The 23,212-nt window shown below is 29.1% G+C and overlaps 1 pseudogene; it reads left to right on the forward strand.

The window, feature by feature from the left end:
- The first annotated feature begins 7,460 nt into the window (after positions 1 to 7,460).
- LOC123218968 lies at positions 7,461 to 10,401 on the forward strand (annotated as a pseudogene).
- The last annotated feature ends 12,811 nt before the right edge of the window (positions 10,402 to 23,212 follow it).

The following is a 23,212-nucleotide window of genomic DNA, read 5'->3' on the forward strand; positions in this document are numbered from 1 at the left end:
TTAATGCATGGTTAGTGGTTACATGTCTTTAGAGTATGTTTTGAACGGTGTAGTCTTTATGAAAACTGATGTATATAGCTTTGGAGTCATGGTATTAGAAATTGTGAGTGGTAAGAACAACTGCTATGATACAGAACACCCACTCAACCTTGTTGGATATGTAAGTTTTCAATTATTAAACATGTCATTCATGTTTATGATTTATATGACATTTCCTCAATTCAGGCATGGCAGCTGTGGAATGAAGGTAAAGGTCTAGAATTAGTGGATCAAACAATAGATGAATCTTGCTTTCCCAATGAATTACTGAGAAACCTTAATGTGGGTCTCGTGTGTACAAGACCAAGCAAAGGATAGGCCATGAAAGTCGGAGGTTGTTTCCATGCTTACTAACGAGACTATGATTCTGCCTGCACCAAAGCAACCGGCATTTTTCATTAGTATTACATCTGTAGAGCCTGAAAGCAATTTTGGAAATTGTTCGGGAAATAATGTAACCATGTCAGAGATGGCAGGAAGATAAATGGTCCATGGAGAACCAATGTGCTGCTGGCCTCGGTATCAGGCAGCTTAGAACTTTTTATTTGTCATATAGTTTATTACTTTATATTTAAATTTTTTAAGAAGCTTTCATGAAAATTAAAGCTTTCATATAGTTTATTACTACTCTGAGCGGATTCATCGGACTTTCTAGTCTATTCTGAAGGTTGAAGTTGAAAGTCAAAGTCCATGCCTATCACCATCACATATAATTTACTAAACAATGATTATAATTTTTTTTCCGACCGGAGGTTTGTCCACAATTTCACTCATTGACTACATAAACAGTGCTTTTTTTAAAAAAAATCAAAATTTAACTTCATTGACTGAAAAGGTACAACCAAAATGGTCAGTATAGTTTAATCAAAATTGGAAAAATCTGAATGAGGCAGAACATTTGGAGGGTTATTGAGTGTGTTGATGATGATGCAATGGACCCACTGGGAAGGCTAGGCCTGCTATTTTATCTTTTTATTTTATTTTTGATTACTACAAATAATATATTTATAAACAGAGGTTTGAGTAATTTTTTCTGATTAAAATACTCTAGTTTATAGAAATATTTTATAACCTAGACCATTTCAGCTTGCGTAATTGTTTTTGAACAGAAGGGTCACATTTAAACTTTTATATATGGATAAAATGAGTCAGTCTCTATTTACCTCAAAAAAGAATAAAGAGTAGACAAACTCTTACATGTTTAGGTTATCAAATAAGAAATTATTCGGATCCTAACCATAACCAATAAATTCAATTTACGTCAAGAAAGCTCTCACAAATATTCATACCTTCCATTAAAAAGCTTCAATTCAAAGATATTTTTGTAAGACCTAAAGATACCCAAAGAAAAACCCTAAACCTAGCATGTGTTTACACATTACAACCTATATTTCATGAATTTTATAAATTTTTGTACAGAACAATATTTGGCAGAGGTAAACTAGATATATTAATAGTTTATTTAAAAAAAATATACAACTTAAAATAGATTTAAATACATTTCTAAAGCCAATTTCTTTCACAAGCCATGAATACTGCCAACAATTTCAAGATTTGAAAATTCAAACTTTTAAAAATTTTAACAAATTGAATATAACTTATAAAATTACATTATATGATATGGTTAAACTATAAATATTAATGGTTTATTAAAAAAATAAACAACTTAAAGCAAATTAAAAGAGTTCTCTAAAACCAATTTCTATCACAGCCCCGAAGAATACTAACAATTTTCTTATTTGATAGTTTAAGGTTCTAGAAATTTTAATAACTTTTTTATAATTTATAAAATCACAGAAAATTTATATAAGGTTACTAACACTCTTTGGAATCTTAAATAAAATTTTTGAAATTTTCAGTTCACTTTAAAACAATAATTTAAATTGGTATCACCAGCTTGTAAATATGTTGAAAACTCCAGGTTTTGTAGAAACATAAAATTCATAATTGTAATTTTACTAACAAAACAATAAATTCTAAAGTCACTATAATTTTTATAAATAAAGTTTAAAAAAAATATTTTTAAAGTTCATGCAAACACTTAAATTAGGCAATTTCCATAACCTCTAGTATATATTCCAACATAACAAAGAATTGTAATCCTAGCAATAATTCGTCTATTTATAAACCCTACATATGTCATAGTAAAGTATATGTAAATAATTTAAACACAAAAATAATGTTTCGTCTCTTTTGCTATTCCCGTAATCCTTTTTAGGAGCACCTCTGCCTCCTCTAATAGTAATAACCACCTTCATTTAAAAAAATTTGAGTGTTTGATTTCACAATTTAAGAGTGAGGAATCCTAAATATCATAAGTTTAAAATAAATAAGAGATAATATACGAAATATTCCAATATTACCTCTTCTTCTTCTGGAATAAATAGAAATAATTATTTGTTTAAAAAAATAACACTTGATTTCTTATCTTTAATACCTATCAATAACCTTAGCTTACCATCCTATTTCTAAAATTTCGAAACACCTAGATATTACAATAATTCAAAGTGCATGTGATAAACTTGTTTTATTGTGTTATTGATGTGCTCAATGTGATTAAGATTGAAGGAGATGATTGACAAAGCAAAAGTCAATTTATTATAGATAATGCAAAATTTCAAAAGCATCTTTCTATTGTTCTTGATGAAAAAAGTATTGGGAATCACATATGAATTATCACAAAAATTATAAAGAAAAAGATTATAATCTTCTTCATGTCATGAGTTTTGTACAAATTTCAAAGGATCAATTATATAAAATGAGACATGAAAACACTTGCTTTGACATCTTATTGAAAGAAGCTTATTGTATGTGTAAAAATAATGGTACACCATTTCCAAAGAACATGGAAGATAATATAGGAGTAAAAATGGAGGATTGCACCAATTATGAATAAACATCATTCAAAGATTGAATTGATGTATTCACTGTTAGATAACATTCAAGAATGACTCAATAATAATTTTGATGAATTAAATATAAGATTGTTTTACTGTCTGACATCTTTTTATCAAGATAACTCTTTTGTTGTATTTAACAGAGATAAATTACTTGAATTTGTAAACTTTTATTCTTCTAATTTCCTAACCACAATATTCAGTTGCTTAATAATCAACTTGAAAACTATCCTTATAATGTTGGAATCAATGTCAATTTCACTCATTGTTAGCATTGCTAAAAAATGGTCAAGTTTAAGGATGTTGTATATGGCCAAGTTTTATTGTTTATTAAGTTAGCATTGGTTTTGCCTATGACTACTGCAATAATTGAAAATGTGTTCTCTACAATGACTCATGAATTGTTAGTTTACAATGAAAGGAAAATATTTGCTACAATTTGTTAGAGTAGGTTCTCTAGAACCATTAATTTTTGGCTATGTAAACTATTAAATTATCATGTTTTATTATCAATAAAATGACATTGCTTCATCTTATTTGCACACTTATTTATATTAGAGATGAATTCTCTTAGAATTGTAGAACTGTGACAAAGAGATCAAGTGTGTCTTGATTATGAAGACCATAAGAGCACAATACATTGGCATTTTAGAAACATCCATACTCATAGTATTGTCATGGCCAAGGGAACTCATAATGGGGATAGACTGTTATAGTGTTGAATGACCCTACTGAAATACCCTAATGGCTTAAGTTATTCCTATAATGGATGAATAAGATTTATCAAAAATTAACTGCAAGTTATAATTAATAAACAAGTGCAATTATAAGCAATTAAGCAAACATATATATGCAAAAATAAAGAGAAAGGGTAAGAAAGTGTTCAGGATTTATAATAGTATGAAGTTTTTCATCGAAGCCTCCTACATTCATTTCTTCAAGCCAACTACTTGAAGTTCCACTAAAAATCACCAATTTCTACACTAATTTGTTTGGGATTGTGCCCAACATAATAGATATTCAGGATTTCACCTAAGAAGAGATTGAATACGATGATTTTTGTACAAATATGCCTTTACAAGGCTAATTACAAAATGAATAGCTTAAGAGTTCTCTCACTAATATGAATTAAGAGCTAGGAGAGTGATTTGAAGGTTTGCAAGAGAATAAGAATGCAATGCTTGTAAATTTAGTTTCTCCCAATTCAAATTACATGTTTATATAGGTTTGCTCATTAAGCACTAGGAAAGTGATATGAAGGTTTGCAAGAGTATGTTTGCTTCTTAATGACTTGATACAAGACATGAATGGTTGTGAGTAATTCATGCATGATTGTTCATCATGTACCTAAAGATGTCAAAAAATTTAGAGCCAGTAATGGCTGAGGCTCACTGGTTGTATATGCTCATGAAAAAATTGCTATATGACTATGAACACACATTTGTTATTTGTGAATGAGCATTCAACAACCCGTTTCTTGCTTTTTTAAACTTAGGTCCATTTTGGTCATGACTTATGTCATGCCTTTGACAAATTACTACATTTTGCTTCTCTTTTATAATCATCAAAACACTTGGGGTTTAACAACTTTTGAAAGGTAGTGATAAATCTCATATATTAAGGTTGTCTGTTAATAGTTTGATATAACATATGAGTGCTTGTTGTGAGCATGTTTACTCGATTGACATGTTAAAGGATTTCATATTAATGGAAACCCTAATGTCTACATAATAGATTCTCTAATAGACAATATTGCATATGATTCTTTGACTAATTGGCATAGTTTGATTCTACTTAACGGAATCATTAATTTGATGCAATTATAATGGTAATTATTGGCTATATTGATAAGTGTACTAAAACTATGTGTGGATCAACAAAGGATTCACACACCCAAGTAAGAAAGAAGATATCTCAATAATCAATTTAATTGATTGATACAACTAGCATTGAAATCTATAGCTATTGTGGGATTGAATTGTCGTTCAATTCAATTCTTTTAGGTCACTGATCCATAAATCAAAGGTTATTATGTGAGATTCACACCCCCAAGTAAGAGAGAAAAGTTATTTTGATATATTGGATGATAAAATGATTTAATTGCATGGTAACCATACCATTGACATGTTTACATCTTCCACTCACTCTTTGTTGATTGGGGTCATAAATTGGGAAAATGTTAAGTAATCATTAGTACCATCCTCAACCACATACAATAAATGCACAACTTGCTACATAACAACTTCTTGGGTTTTGTGGTTGAGTGATTACATTTTTAGGCTACTTGCTATCAACTCTATATGCAATGATAGTAGTGCAATTGTATATAATGCAATCCGTAGATTGAGGCTTATTGAAATAATATATTCTATAGTTGAGAACCTCATAAAAAAAAAAAAAGAGATATTAGGGTAAAATATATAAATATATAGTTGATATAGAGTAATCCCCTAACCAAAGGATTCAGACTTGTAGCCCTTAAAGTTATGTTGAAAACAATAGGGTATTTAAGGTCTTTTGATATTTATGGTTAGTGAGAGTTTTATATTGTAATTCATTGACATTATGTTCTTAATCATTATCATATTGATAAACTTGTTTGTATTTGAATATATGTGCATATATACAATTATGGCATAACACGTCTCAAGACTTATATTTTTTTTTAGTATAATAATTGTATGCGTATGCTTCATGACATTTCGAGTAAAGTTGAAACGTCCAACTTCATTGAAAGTCACTAGTTTCATTAGAAGCGTTTCTTTTGAAATATAAATGTTATAGAGAAATCATAAAGAGAATGACAATATTATTATATTATTGAGTGTTATTCCTACCACTCTCCTAGATCATTGATCCATATTGATTTGGTTATAAGTAATTATGATTATGAACGTTTTATATTAATTAACAACATTGGTAATGTTACTGGTACCTTTACCATGACATTGGAAATATCACTGGTAAAGTTAAAATGTTGGTTACTTGAGAGTAAAAAATTATTTTATTTTTCTTATAATAAATTAAAAAATTAATATTGCTCAAATGGGAGGATATTAAAAAATTACTTTATATAAACTAACAATAATTATAATTTTGATTTAATAGAATGAGATAATTGAATAGTGCAATAACAGTTAAATATTAAACTTAAGTTATCAACTAACATAAATTTAATATACTTAGAAGTTATCATTTAGGCAAATATTATTAATCTGAGTTTTAAGGTTAATTAAACCTTTAATGGGTCTAATAAACCTGGTATATATATAGACTATTATTAAGAGACTTTTGAGGAGGATAACCTATCACTTCAATGTAGATAATATGTTGGTCACCCCCTATAGAATTATTAGCAGTTTGAGGTTTTTCATAATTTCAAAAACTCGACAGATTTAAAATACATGATGTTTTAGGTATTCTTACAATTTTAAATAATTTCAAGTCATTATTTTATAATCCATATGATAATCCTATAAATTTGGATTAAATTGATTTTGTTTAGCTCATGGAAAATTGAATCTTGGAATTAATATACACGGTAATTAGAATGAGAAGGACTATGTTAACTTTTCATTTAGAGGGTGTTTAGTTTAAGAAATGTTTTATTACTAAAATTAGAGGATTACCTTAACGATATATCACCTTGAAGATTATTGAGTATAAATTATTATTATGTTTGATAAAATTTGATAAAACTGGATAGGTATAAATAATTATTGCATTTGGTTAAAAATAATAAAATAATTCTAGTATATATTTTTTATATTATTTGTTATATTAATTAAAAATTGAATAATTTTTGTCCAAAAAATATTAATAAACAAAGTTATAGTTATAATAAAATAAAGATTACTTTAATAATATTTTAATAGTTAAGGTGAAGGTGATAATTAGATTACCTTTAATATTACCTGTTACATCACCATTGATAATAAAATATTATCTGAGTCTTTTATTACTTATAAACCAAACAAAGTAATATAAATAATAAAAGATAGATTATCAGAATAATATTTAATATCTACAAACCAATAGTTGATTTAAAGTCTACACAAAATATAATTAATGAAAATTTGTCCTTTTTTCACGATATAACTTGTGTCCAATCTGTTCCGGAAAACGCGGGAGGCTTTTGTTTGCTGGACAAAGTATGAAAGGTGGTTTGATTATTAATCACAAACCAATTATCTCATCTTGTTAATTTAACAAATTAATAAATTTATAGCTGTTGACAGTTAATCATCAAACTAATTTTTAAAGTGAATGTCTAGGGTGGTTGGGAACCGTGGCGCCCTGTCAATTGCCTACATTTGATTAGACTGTCTGAAACTGTGGACAGTTGGGAATATTCAAAACTAACAAAAGTCTTCCAGATTTGCCAATATGAACCTTCCAAGAAAATTAATTAACAACACTGATCCAAGAAAAAGTCTTCCATTAATTGCTCTTTTACTCGTTAATTCATTGCATGAGCATTTACACGAGCAAAATGCCTTTCTTCATGTACAGAAGTCTCTTAATGTGCAGAAGAAGAGGAAGGAATGAAATGCTCTTCAGCTTTTCATTTCTCATATTTCTGCTGGGGGCATCTTATTCTCAGACAGACAGATTAATTCAAGGCCACGTGCTCAAAGATAGGAGCTTGTTGCACAACGTTTATCAGGATTCTGATTGCAACACATATAATGGCATGCAGAATGCAGTGAACAAGAGGCCTCAGCCGGTGTGGGTTGCCAATAAGAATTACACAATGTCAGACAAATCTGGAAAACTTATAATAGACAGCGTTGATGGCAATCTGAAAATTTTACACAGCAAGGGACATCCTGTTGTAGTAAGTTCAATTCAAGCAACAGGAAATACAAGTGCTACTCTGGAGAAAAATGGCAATTTTGTGGAGTATGAAATGTATTCAAATGGATCTAGGCGGGAGTTGTGGCAAAGCTTTGACTACCCAACTGACACAAAAGAGCTGGGCGACTATCTTTACTTTGGGGAAGGGATTACTTATTCTTATTCCGGTGAAGGTTTCATGTCTGGAGAAGAAAGCAAGCTCAGAAAAATTGGCAGCATGACAAAAAATCCTCGTAGAGCCATATGCACGAATTGTCTTGCCTTTGCTACTACATATGCAAAAAACAATACCAGTACTCTGTGTTGGAGAAAGATCAGAGACTCTTACAGACACTTTGATCTGGCAATACACATGGAAGACCTTGGACCCAAAAGTAAGTCTGCTTCAATATTGAAATTGAATTTTGAAAAGAACCAAATACTGTCTCAGCTTTTAATTTAGTTGTGAAAAGACCCTTTCATTTCTTAAAGAGTACTTGGCTTGTTGTAAAGATTTGACACATAATTGAGTTGCCAGAATCATCCTAGATTTTTGTGGAAGAGAGCCTACTCAATTGTCTTTAAAGGTTTAAATTTACTATATTTATTTTATCTTAATTAAAATAGAATTCTTTCTATTATAGCCAAAGCAGAAAAGAAGAATCGGTGGAAAAAGCTCATCATCATCGTAGTTGTGGCTCTAGTGGTAACCCTTCTGCTTTTCTTAAGCTATCTAATACGGAGAAAATACAAGGCTAATGGTATGCCATCCACCAAAGCAAAACTTAGTTAAAAAGAATATCAGTTTATCCTTTGGTATCAGATTGTTGTTAATGTATCATAAGAATTAAATTAACTTTTCTGTTGCAGAGAAGTGGTGGAAGTCACTTGGAATTGTCTTAGTTATACCTCTGTTGTGCTACCATACCTATTTGATAGGAAAAAAACCTCAAGGCTAAAGGTAATCTAGAACAAATATACTTAATTTGATCAATCAATAAAGATCTGGATTATAAATTTTAATTATGTGTATAATAATATTAAGTTGAAAGCATATGGAATCGATGGAAGCTATTACATGAACTTGGAGACAACATCTCTGTATCACTTCCCATCCCATTTGGAAAACGAAATGCCCAACATAAAGATCAGAAGAATGAACTGAAGATATTCGATTTTCAAATCATTGCTGCAGCTACAAACAATTTCTCACCAGAAAAAAAGCTAGGACAGGGCGGTTTTGGTCCAGTTTTTAAGGTAAACTTCTCAGTTTACAATCATCAATATATCATCATTAATCCATAAAATGCTATGATTTCAGGGCCAACTACTGGATGGGCAAGAAATAGCAATAAAGAAGCTCTCAAAAAGTTCTGGACAAGGGATAGAGGAGTTCAAGAATGAAGCTAAACTCATTCCAAAACTCCAGCACACTAATCTTGTAAGGCTTCTAGGATGTTCACTTCATGATGGAGACAGATTTTTAGTATATGAGTACTTGCCCAACAAAAGTTTGGATTTCTATCTTTTTGGTATGTCTGTGTCCATAAATGTGAGAATTTTTACCGCTCCAAGTCCATCAACTACCAGCTGCTCATTACATTTATTTCCCTTTTGTATTTTGAGACAGATTCTAATAGAAATAACTTATTGAATCTGAAGAAACGTCTAAGTATAATTGAAGGAATTGCACAAGGACTTATTTATCTCCATAAATATTCAAGATTGAAAGTGATTCACAGGGACTTAAAACCCAGCAACATTTTATTGGATGACCAAATGAATCCAAAAATCTCAGATTTTGGTATGGCAAGAACTTTCAAGGTGAATGAGATAGAAGCAAACACAAATAGAATCATTGGAACACAGTAAGTTTATAGTTAAAGCCTCTCAAATAAATATACAGATGCTTTCCCTTTCGATACTAAAATTAACACATGAAGTTAAATTATTTTTTCAGCGGCTACATGTCTCCAGAGTATGTTTTGAATGGCATTGTCTCAATGAAAACTGATGTATACAGCTTTGGAGTCATGGTACTAGAAATTGTGAGTTGCAAGAAGAACAACGGTTGCTATGATTCAGAGCGCCCACTCAACCTTGTTGGATATGTAAGTTTTCAATCATAAATTTCACTATAATTTCGTTAAGTGAAGCGCCTTAACACTTTTCAAAAGCATAGATCTATCAACAGTTAATCTAACTTGACCTGTTAAATTCAGGCATGGCAGCTGTGGAATGAAGGTAAAAGTTAGAATTAATAGAGCAAACAATGGATGAATCTTGCAGCCCTAATCAAGTGTTGAGATACCTTAATGTGGGTCTCCTGTGCGCACAAGGCCAAGCGAGGGATAGGCCAACAATGTCGGAGGTTATTTCCATGCTTACCAATGAGACTACGATTCTACCTGCTCCAAAGCAACCAGCATTTTACATTAATATTACATCTCAGGAGCCTCAACTTTCTGTAAACAAATTTGAAATTTGTTCTGCAAATAATGTAACAATTTCAGAGATGGAAGGAAGATAAACATATCTGTGCAGAGCATATAATAATCATAAAGGCATGATTATTGTGAATCATGGAATGATCAATCAATTCATATATAACAATAGCTTGTTGGGATCAGGTGATTAGTGTAGTATTAATTAGAATCAACCATTGTTAGGATACATGCTGTAAGATTTGATGATTCGTACGAATTTTATATCCTGTTGGAACCTAAGGTAAAAATCAACTTGTAATATTGACCTGTTAGTGATATATTCTGAAAACTGTTGTTGCATGAATACTTGGAAAATAAAAACTGATCAGTCATTAACTCAACGTGTTGATTAACAGAACCAATTAATGTATATATTTATTAATGACAATGGCATAAGCTGGGAGACAGAAGGCTTTACAAGACAAAGCTTTAAGAGAGAGTCCCACTTAAAATACGTAATAAAACTATTAAGGATAAAGTAATATTTAAAAAACATTAAATAAAACTGAATGTATATTCAAAACTGAGTACACGTAACATCAAAGGCAGATCTTGTATCTTCTTAATTCATTGAATAAAATTCACAAATTCAGTAGATTGTTATTAAATCTCTCTGTTTTGCTTTAGTTTTCATGTTCTTATTATCTAGTAAATTCAATCTAGAATAACTAAAATTAGGGAGCCCGGACAACGCAAGAACTAGAATCGCCACCCTTAATGTAGTAAAAGGCAGATTCCCACGCTTTAATTTTCTTACATTTTAGGAAAAGGCAAAGAAAAAGCGAAAATACCCTTATAATAATATTAGACAGACACTCATACAACTCTTTTTCTTTTCATCAATTATGATAGACAATAGAATTTTTCGCATAAACAATAAAAATAATATCATATCAACTATCAAAATTCCTCATGACGAGGTTGAAGAATTTCAAGAAATTGTAAATGAAAAAATGTAAATCAAGAGAGATTGTTTGTAATATAAATATCCCTTTGCTAGAGTAACCAACACCAATCATCTCATGCACCAGAAGACTTCCTTCTTTAATATTACTTTTATCTTTCAAACACAAAATCAGAGCTTTACCTACTACATTGCTGGCAAAATCGTCGTTCAACACCATTTACAATATTGACTTTTGTGTTAGGCTTTTGAGTCTTTTCGTATATGGAGAAATCTAAATTTATTTAATGAAAAACCCTTACCCACTATATTCATAAATTACGTCAAAATAAGAGTTTAACATATAGTTATAAATAATACACTAAGGTCAAAATAAAAAGAAGAAAAGACAAAAACACTGTCTTGGATTTTCAGTGAGAGATTTTTTGTTCTCTCAATTTCACCATTAGATTACTCTGATTTTTGGACTATTTGTAAAAAATTCATTATTTTTCATTATGAACGGTGGAGATTGTCATTTGATTTTCAAGTAGTTATTTGTGGTGAAACGTGATTGTTATGTTGTACAATTTTGTTTAGACGACTCTTAGAAAAACATTTCTTTATCTTTCGTCTGTCATTGGATTGCTCTCAATTTTTAATAGCATTTTAGGCACACTGTTGTTTTATTTTGGATAGTGGAGATTTGTTTTTTATGCATATAACATGAGATATAGGTTCTTGAGTATGTTGTGATATTCATTATTTTTCTGCACTATGTTATTTTTTTACTTTGTTATTTTGGAGAGTTGTGTACTCATTTATAGACTAAAAACAATGTACTATTTTTTTTATAGTAGATTGGTTTATTTGGGTAAAGTCCCGTGATTTTACTCCACACATTAAATTGTGATGTTCTTTTCTATTATATTTGCTTTTGATTGTTTAGTATAATAAAATCATATTTTGGTTGATTATTTGCTATTATATAATTCAATCAAGTAAGGGAAAGTTTGATTTTGGTATTTCTAGTTTAATTGTTTTCTTCCCAACACCTCACTTCAAATGACCTTCACAAACTACATGTTCGGGATGGTGATCCTTAGCAGAGGAGAGATCTTGTCCACAGCCTTCAAATTTGGCAACGTGCAACAACATGTGTAGCTTGGGAATTGGACTTGGATTTCTTAGTTGGAGTAAGGCATAATGCAGGAGTCACGATGCAGACATCTTCGGTTGTCATGAGCTATATACTGTCACCTTACACGTGGGATAAGATGTTGTGGGACATCTCATTCTACTTCACCATTTCAAGAATTAAATCTTAATCACAAATGATTATTTAACACTAACCACGTCCTAAATTCTCCATTACTTTAATTAGGTTATATATATATATATATATATATATATATATATATATATATATATATATATATATATAAAAGGATTTTCTCAAGGTTTTATTATACAAGTGCCAATACAGCCAATCACTATCTGTTAACGAAAGGGGCAAACAGTATTTTTTTAGATTAGATTTGATTAATTAATCAATGTAACAACTATTGTTAATTGGAATTGGATTAAAAAAATAACAAGAGTTCCTAAACAATTAAAAATTTTGATACAAAATAACGTTGTTTTGACCGATATGTATTAAAACAATGTCGTTTTAATAATGAGTTAATTAAAAGTTTGAACTCGAAACGAATTGAACCGAATTTGAATCGAGTTCGAGTTTAACTTTTACGAGCTCGAGCTCTACTATTTACAAATCGAATCGAACTCAAATTCGATTTGATTTGAATCCAACCTTGGGTAGCACGTCTCCAAATCTAAAAATTTAATTTCAGGCCCAATCTAGGTGTTGTTTGTGTTGAATACGTATAAACTACATCTAATTTTTCTTTTTCAATGGATTACTTTGATCTATTATGTCTTAGTAATGATTTTACATGTTGAAATCTAGAATCAACCTATCAAATGTCTTACACTAAATTGGGGACTACTTTGTATAGTTAATGAATGATTGAGACATTTGGACTTGACACTTATTTATGAAATAATTATATATGCTGACACATATCATATCACTGGATTGACACTTCAACTGCTTTAAACCCAAAAAACAAACTAAGCGGGTTCCATGGCAGACCAATGTGTTTGTGGTTCTACCAACTTTTTTATTCTCATGCAGTTTACAGTTAACAGTTTTTTCGAGAGCAAGTCAAGAAAAAATATTTGTCTTAATGTAATAAACACTTAGAAGCCAGGTTAGATGAGAATGATCATAATTTTGGAAATAAATGAGACATTTAGTCCAATTACTCTTTTTATCAATAAAATTATATATACATATTTGTGTACACACTTAGATTTATTATAATGTAATTAAGTGATTTTGAATTAATGATAAAATAACATTCAATCGCACTATGACATATTCATGTGTGTATACATTTGTGTGTCAAAAATGTATACATATAATATTGCTTTTCTTTTATTTATACTCTTTTTAAGCATGCAAAACGTGTTATGTATATGCAAGTAGACTTGGTAAAATTTGACATGACCTGTTAATCTTACAAAAAAATCAGGGTAGGATTAGATTTTTGACATGAAAAATAGTTCATGTTGGGTACAAATTGACCCAAAAAAATTAGGTTATGTTTGAATTGGCACAAAGCTAACCCAAACTAACTCAAAAATTGGTAACACTACTACTAAAAATTGGTATCCAAAGATAACTCAATATAGTTGAAACACTTGTTTGGATTAGAGATTGGTTGTTTGATCAAAATGGTCTTTGCACTGCTTTATTATCATTATTATTATTATTATTATTATAATAGTTTTAAATATGATTTACATATTTATTTTTCACAATTTCCTTCTTTTGTTGATTAAGAAGATAATAACTTTAATTTGAATGAGCTCACAAAACATATTACTGATACTAATATAAGCAAAAAAGATATTCAATAAAGACAATACTCTAACAATCCTTTGTGTTAGAATTTTTTTAGTTAAAACTTAATTTTAATTCTTTTATTAGCTCAGTTATGAGAATTACTTTATATTAACCCTTAAATAGTTTTGCGTCTTGAAACATTATACAAGTTAGCTAAATGTCTACTTAGAAAAATTAGTCTTAATCCTTTTGGCAAAAATATATCATTTTCTATTATAAAGACATTTGTTCTAATAGAAAAACTCTTTTTGACAAACTTGTAAAAAACTATTTGTACTCACTTAGCCAAATATAAACTCATATAATTAAGACATAAAATTCACTCACTCAAGCAATTAAAGTGAAAATATGAGGTAAAATAAAAAAAAAACATGTGAAAATTTTTAACGATTTTGACAGTGAAAAGATTAGTCAAGTGGTTGGCTAGTTAACTAAACACCCAACCAACCAATAAAATTGGTTGGCCCAGTGTTGGTCATCCAATCAACTCTAAATCTTAAAATCTTCTCTTTTTAAAAGTAAAGTTAAATTAAAAAATGACTATATTTGTATAATAGAAAAATAGTGAGTATATATGTATAAAAAATGATTATTTTAATTAATTTCTGCAATTATTCTTTCATTTCCACTGTTTTCAAGCATAGATAGGTGTATTGAGTATGAAGCATGGAAAACGTGCTATGTATATACAAGAATTCCTCAAACGTAGAAGCACTTTAAAAGGGGAATAAATTAGCCCCTATAAATTAAGAAATACAATAGTCTTAATCATTCCTAAAATAATAAAATTATGTATATATTTTTTTATTTATTTTACATATATAAATAATATATTATCATATAATTAAATAGTTTTAAATTAAATATAAAATAATATTTAATCATATAATAATATATTATTTATCCATCAAAATTATGCATAAAAATATATATATATAATTGTTTTTATATATGATAAAGACATCCTGGTTAATTTGATCAAAGTTATACTTATTCACATTGAATTGAAATGAGATATCAATTTATAACTCGTATCCGAGCACCATAACTGAAATATATATATATATATAGAGAGAGAGAGAGAGAGAGAGAGAGAGAAGTTTATTAAAGGAACATAAAGAGAAACAACGAGTGTTTAGATCAGTACCTCAGTTGTGTGCTAAGTGTGTTGACAGTTGTGTTGGTTTCAGGGCTCTGCAGCTCATTGTTCAGCTGAATTAAAAACGATAAAAAACAATTGTCGGTTCTATTACCTCTTTCAGTCTCCCCGTGAAATGAAAAGATTCCACGACAAAAAGATGGAGATAATTGGAAAAGAAAAAAGAAAATTGGGTCATATGTACGACAGACATTATTTCATGAAAATGGGTCATGCATAAAAGTTAGGATCTTTCATACGTTAAATTCACGTACTCCACTTCAAGTTTTGCTGCACAAAAGACTTTAAAAAAAAATAAAAATAAAAAAAGTCTTTTCTAGACAATAATAAGTGATTCACCATATTTTATGTACATTGCTTGAGCAGGACATTGGTTTAAAATAATCCATATTTTAGTATTAATAATATCTTGTTTAATTTGTTAGATAATAAAAAGTATTGATAATTTTTTATTAATATTTGAAATAGGAAGTAATTTTATTATTATTTCAAACTTAGATATTAAAATATTATCAAAAAATTTTGATTTTATTTTAATTTATTATTTTTTAAGATAATAATATCTTTATTTTTAATTAATATAATCAATAACATAAAAATTTCTTCGAAATAATTATATCTAATAATGTTTAAGAGTTAGGAGATTTATATTTTAATATCTTTTCATCACGTTAAATCAAATATAATAATTATTTATAACTATTTTTTTAATAAACATAGTAATAATTAATGATCTTTATGATAATATTTTATTTTTAATAAAAAATTATTACACCAAAAGCACCCCTAAATGTCTATTAGTATGTATATATGTGTTGGAGAATGATCAGAAATGCCCCAAGAGTTGTGTTAATTGGTTTAGGATATTTTCAACAAGTCTTCTATTTTTACAACGTCGATCTTGACTAATGGATAAATTCTCAATTTTAGATTTCAATTATATATATTATGGATGCAAACCAGATCAAATGAGCAGGTGAGTGAATTATATGCAATAATTTTGACAACAATCAGTAATGAAAACGCACCCCGATTGTTTCTCCATACAAAAATTACAAGCTTCCAAGGTAACTGACCAAGTTATGTCTTTGTTTCAAACATGAAACCGCGTAAAGGGGAATACTATCTCAAAACAATAAAACTACGCGTATATATTTTTGGTATTCAGTTTAAATACATAGATGATGTATTATTGTATGATTGAATGATTTTAAATTAAAAATAAAGTAATACTTAATCATATGATGACACACCATCTATGTATCAAAATTGTGTACATATAACATTACTCGTCTCAAAATAAAGAACTTATTAGAGCTATTCTGCATGTGAAGCAAAACTTATCCGAGTACCAAAATTTTGAAAACACCACCACCACCCTTGCCATTGTGCACAGTACCATCATCGCCCCCTGTCAGCATCGACAATACCACTACCACCCCTTGTCACTGTCGACGTCACCACCACCATTGACAACCACTATTAACATTCAGTCGATCGAACTACTCATGACACATCTTTGTCATCGACACTAGACAATATCCTCAAAGAAACAACATCTTCCGTCATTGAAAACAGACAACGTCGTGTTAGGGCTTGGGTGTATGTGAAGATAAAGAAAGGGAGAAAAGAGGCTAACACAAGCGAACGACCAGTTGCACTGACAAATGGTACCCTCCCAGCAACTACACAAGCAGCAAACCAACAATTAATTCCAGCAGCAGGACACCAACAAGAATATCAGAATATACAACCAGACGAAGGGACCACAGGGATATGTTGGGTTGAGCTGGCGCCACATGATTGAGAGAGTAATTTTGGTGAGGGAAGGATGAAAGGGACCTGTTGAACAATGAGAAAAACAGAGAAGAAAATTGAAAGAAAAAGGGAAGTAAGGAGAGACCAGCCTCTCGAATGCTGGAGTGGAGTCTGCTTGATGTTTTCTGTGTTTAGTCTTATTTGTGTTGTTTCTTAATTATTTATGAGTAGTTGATGTTCTGAGTCATTGTTGATGTGTATGTGTTGGATTCGGAGTTCTTTTGTTATGAATATTTGGGGATTGCAAATGATGTAAAAACTCTCTGTCTTTATTTCTGGATTTGTTAAGGCACTGCAGTTTACCATTACAATTGAGAATTGCTTTTGTTGAATTACACACAACAGCAAGTGCCATTACAACAAATAAACTATTCCACCATTTGCAAGTATCTGCGACAGGATCTCTAACAGCACAGGTTGCGTACATTCCAGTGGACGAGCTTTCAGCTGAGTGAAGTCAACCATTCTCCAGGTACCAAGGAAGCATGGAAACGCACTGCATAGTGCGTTCCCGCATCTCCGAAACGTTTCCGTTTCCGAACTGGCCCAAAACTCGTACGCACCATTTTAGGGCCGTTTCGGTTATTTTGCAAAAATACGAAACGCGTTTCTTGACATTTCCCTAAGAATAGGAAACGTCCCAAAGCAATATGCTTCTTATTCCCAATTGCATTCAATTTCCAGTAACCTAACATCTCTCCATCCCAAGCATACGTCTTGGCTTCTCACCATCTCCGACTCTAACTCCGGCATGGCATCTCAACTCCTCACTATCTCTGGAGGCTCAAAGTCTCGGGTGAATTTGTTACGTTATTTTTTAATCTTCATATTCTTCTGCAATTTTTATATTTATTTTCAATATTCAATTTGACGATTAAACTGTAGAGATATAAATCAATCTTTGGTAAAAAAGTAAAATATTCATTCAGAGGAAAAGGGTAAGAGGAGACTGAATAGTAAAATAGTCATTTAAAAATTAGTTTTGTCCGGCTTAGATTTTAATTATATTAGTGTTGGAATTTAAGTACTTCCTGGAAGAGTTGGAAAATATTTTTTATAAAAATTTGGTATTTATAAATAATCCCAATATTTTAAATATTTATATATTTTCTCATGTTTTTGTTTCCTATATTTAAAAAAAATATATGTTTCAATATTTCTATTTCGACGTTTTCGTGTTTTGATGTTTCTGTTTATGTGCTACTTAGTCAGGTACCTAACACTGTTGATAACCCATATTTGTAGTTGCAAACATGAAATCAAACGTCTCGACGTGCAAAACAGTAAGAGAGTGAATAGAAATGAAAACACAGCAACCATGGACAAGTGTTGTTGGGGTGAAGAAGGGGGGGGGGGGGGGGGGGGGGGGGAGTTGTTGTGGGGAGAAGGGGTGAAGGCCAAGAGTGGAAATGAAAAAAAATAATAATAAAAAGAAAAAAATGTAATAAAAAACAAGAAATATATAATATAATTAAATGGAAATCATCCCAGAAGGCTTTCATCTCGGTGTGGTAAATAGAGTTCAATTGTTGTGTTTGTTGGTTATCAACAATTTCTTATCTAAATATCTAAATGGAAGCTGTTGATTAAGTTATCTCATTATAATAGGAGATAATTATACTATAATGTGATGATAGCTAGGGAATAGATATCAACAATTATAATGTAGACGTAGATATTTATCGTTTGAACAACTTTTTGCGTTAACAATCTTCATCCTATTTCTCCCTCTCTAGTATTCTAAATTTTCGATTTGAAAAAAAAAAAATCATTTACAAAGCTACCAAGAAAATTCTGCATTTCTTTCCAGTTTAACATAAAAAATAATTAAGTTAATATTAAATATTAATTAAAAAATGGTGTCGGCAAGGCAGCAGGTTGAGTGGCACCAAAGGGAAGTTGTCCCACGCAAAGTTATGTCAAGATTTAATCAATCAAACTTACAGAATGATATACATAAATTTTCGTTTATGAAAAATAGGTTTCATTTGATTATCTTCAACAAATGGTAGGGCAAGCATGGAGGGAATTGGACTAATAGAAGGCCACAGCTCGTACAATCTGGTGCAAATTTGGTGATTGCAGTGACCAAATTTGCCAAGTAACTGATAATATCAACAACAATTGTCGAAAATGATAATAATGGTGAATCAACCGATATATATGGGCCATTAAACCAAAAAAAAAAAAAAAAAAAAAGAAGAAACGATGCAGACATCTTCGGTTGTCATGAGCTATATACTGTCACCTGACATGTGGGATAAGATGTTGTGGGACATCTCATTCTACTTCACGATTTCAAGAATTAAATCTTAATCACAAATGATTATTTAACACTAACCACGTCCTAGATTCTCCATTATTTTAATTAGGTTATATATAGTTTAAGTTTTGTAATTGTAAAATATATATATATATATATATATATATATATATATATATATATATATATATATATATATATATATATATATATATATATATATAAAATTTCATGCCCAATCTAGGTGTTGTTTGTGTTGAATACGTTGAAACGTATAAACTACATTTAATTTTTCTTTTTCAATGGATTACTTTGACCTATTATGTCTTAGTAGTGAGTTTAAACGTTGAAATCTAGAATCAACCTACCAAATGTCTTACACTAAACTGGGGACTACTTTGTATAGTTAATGAATGACTGAGATATTTGGACTTGACACTTGTTTACGAAATAATTATATAAATATGCTGACACATAACCACATCACTGGATTGACACTTCAACTGCTTTAAACCCAAAAAACAAACTAAGTATAATAAGACAAATTTCACACTAATTAATTGGACAAGAAAGAACTCTTGTTATTTTTTTGTTTCATTTGTTTAGGAACTCTTGTTATTTTATTTTATTTTTTATAATTTTGTTTATATCAACAATTATAATGTAAATAGTTACTTTATATTAACCCTTAAATGGTTTTGCGTCTTGAAACATTGTACAAATTAGTTGAATGTCTACTTAGAAAGCTAATCTTAAGCCTTTTGGTAGAAATTTATAAAAACTCTTTTTGACATTCGTAAAAAACTATTTGTACTCAGCCAAATATAAACTCACATAGTTAAGACATAAAATTCACTCACTCACTCAAGCAATTAAAGCGAAAATATGAGATAAAATAAAAAAAACATGTGAAAATTTTTAACGACTTTGACAGTGAAAAGATTGGTTAGGTGGTTGGCTAGCTAACTAAACACCCAACCAACCAATAAAATTGGTTGGCCCAGTGTTGGTCACCCAATCAACTCTAAATCTTAAAATCTTTTCTTTTTAAAAGTAAAGTTAAATTAAAAAATGACTATATTTGTATAATAAAAAAATAGTTAGTATATGTATAAAAATGATTATTTTAATTAATTTCCGCAATTATTCTTTCATTTCCACTGTTTCCAAGCATAGATAGGTGTATTGAGTATAATGCATGGAAAACGTGCTATGTATATAAAAGAATTCTTCAAACATAGAAGCACTTTAAATGGGGAATAAATTAGCCCCTAGAAATTAAGAAATACAATAGTCTTAATCATTCATAAAATAATATAATTATATATATTTTTTATATTTATTTGAAATATATAAATAATATATTATCATATAATTAAATATTTTTAAATTAAATATAAAATAATATTTAATCATATAATAATATATTATTTATCTATTAAAATTATACATAAAAATATATATAACATTGTTTTTATATAATAAAGACATCTTGATTAATTTGGTCAAAGTTATACTTATTCACATTGAATTAGAATGAGATATCAATTTATAACTCGTATCCAAACGTCATAACCGAAAAACAAAATATATATATATATATATATATAGAGAGAGAGAGAGAGAGAGAGAGAAAGTTTATTAAAGGATCATAAAAAGAAACAACGAGTGTATAGATCAGTACCTCAGTTGTGTGCTAAGTGTGTTGACAGTTTTGTTGGTTTCAGGGCTCTGAAGCTCATTGTTCAGCTGAATTAAAAACGATAAAAATCAATTGTCGGTTCCATTACCTCTTTCAGTCTCCCGTGAAATGAAAAGATTCCACGACAAAAAGATGGAGATAGTTGGAAAAGACAAAAGAAAAATGGGTCATAGGTACGACAGATTATTCCCTGAAAATGGGTCATAGGTACGACAGAATTATTCCCTGAAAATGGGTCATATATAAAAGTTAGGACCTTTCATACGTTAAATTCACGTACCCCACTTCAAAGTTTTGCTGCACAAAAGACTTAAAAAAAAATTAAAATAAAAAAAGTCTTTTCTAGACAATAATAAGTGATTCACGATATTTTATGTACATTGCTTGAGCACGACATTGGTTTAAAATAATCCATATTTTAGTATTAATAATATCTTGTTTAATTTATTAGATAATAAAATGTATTGATAATTTTTTATTAATATGTGAAATAGAAAGTAATTTTATTATAATTTCAAACTTAGATATTAAAATATTATTAAAAAAATTTTCACTTTATTATAATTTTATTTTTATTTATTAATTTTTTATGACAATAATATCTTTATTTTTAATTAATATAACAAATAACATAAATTTTTTTTTAAAATAATTATATTCAATAATATTTAAGAGCTAGAGATTTATATTTTAATATCACATTCAATTAAATATAATAATTATTTATAACTGTTCATTTTTATAAACATAGTAATAATTATTTTATTTTTAATAAAAATTGGAACCGAAAACACCCTAAATATTTGTTAGTATGTACATATGTGTTGGAGAATGATCAGAAATGCCCCAAGAGTTCTGTAAATTGGTTTAGGATATCTTCAACGAGTCTTCTATTTTTACAACATCGATCTTGACTAATGGATAAATTCCCAATTTTAGATTTCAGTTATATATATTATGGATGGAAACCAGATCAAGTGAGTAGGTGAGTGAATTATATGCAATAATTTTGACAACAATCAGTAATGAAAACGCACCCCGATTGTTTCTCCATACAAAAATTACAAGCTTCCAAGGTAACTGACCAAGTTATGTCTTTGTTTCAAACATGAAACCGCATAAAGGGGAAGACTACCTCAAAACTATAAAACTATGCTTACATATTTTTGGTATCTAATTTAAATACATAGATAATGTGTTATTATATTATTGAATAATTTTAAATGAAAAATAAAGTAATATTTAATCATATGATGACATAAAATCCATGTATCAAAATTGTGTACATATAACATTGCACATCTCAAAATAAAGAACTTGTTAGAGCTATTCTGCATGTGAAGCAAAACTTATTAGAGTACCAAAATTTTGGAAAAATTCTTGAATTATGAAATCGATTTGTGAAAAAAAAAAATTAATTAAGACGTGTTAAACTAGATTTATTTAACAAATCCTGAAAAAAAAGAACCTTAGGGGGTGTTTGCTTCATGGTATTTAAATATTACTTTGGTGCTCGATCTAACATTACTTTGTTTAATTTATCAGTAATAAAAAATTTTAATAATCATTTACTACTAATGGTGATATGTCAAATGATATAAAAGTTAATCTAATTATTACTTCCACCTTAAGTATTATTACCAAGATAATTTTGATCTTATTACAATTTTATACTTACTTATTAATTTTTTGGGAGAAAAAAGCTCTTATTTTTAATTAATATAATAAATAATATTTAAAATATTTAATAATAATTATACCTAATAATATTTAAATAAAATAATATATTATAATTCTTTATTATCTTATATTTACTAATTTTTATCAAATATAATAATGATTTATATTTAGTAATCCATCTATGTCATAATCTTTCATTTTTTGTAATATAAGATTACCTAAACTAAACACATCCTAACTCCAACTTTTTATGACTTGTGAATCAAAAGAAGGAAATTTCTACACTAACTGTAATTAGTGGTGGATTCGAATTGAATCAAACTCGAACGATGAGTGTTCATGTAGTTGAGTTTGATAAGAATAGTCAAGTTCAAGTGCACCTTAAATGTTAAATTTATGGATTATATTTAAATTTATTGATTATCATTTTTTTAAAATTAATGTTTACAAATAAGAAAATTATGGAATAAAATTGAAA

This window comes from Mangifera indica, chromosome 6 (assembly GCF_011075055.1).
Source record: "Mangifera indica cultivar Alphonso chromosome 6, CATAS_Mindica_2.1, whole genome shotgun sequence".
In the NCBI taxonomy this organism is placed as follows: Eukaryota; Viridiplantae; Streptophyta; class Magnoliopsida; order Sapindales; family Anacardiaceae; genus Mangifera; species Mangifera indica.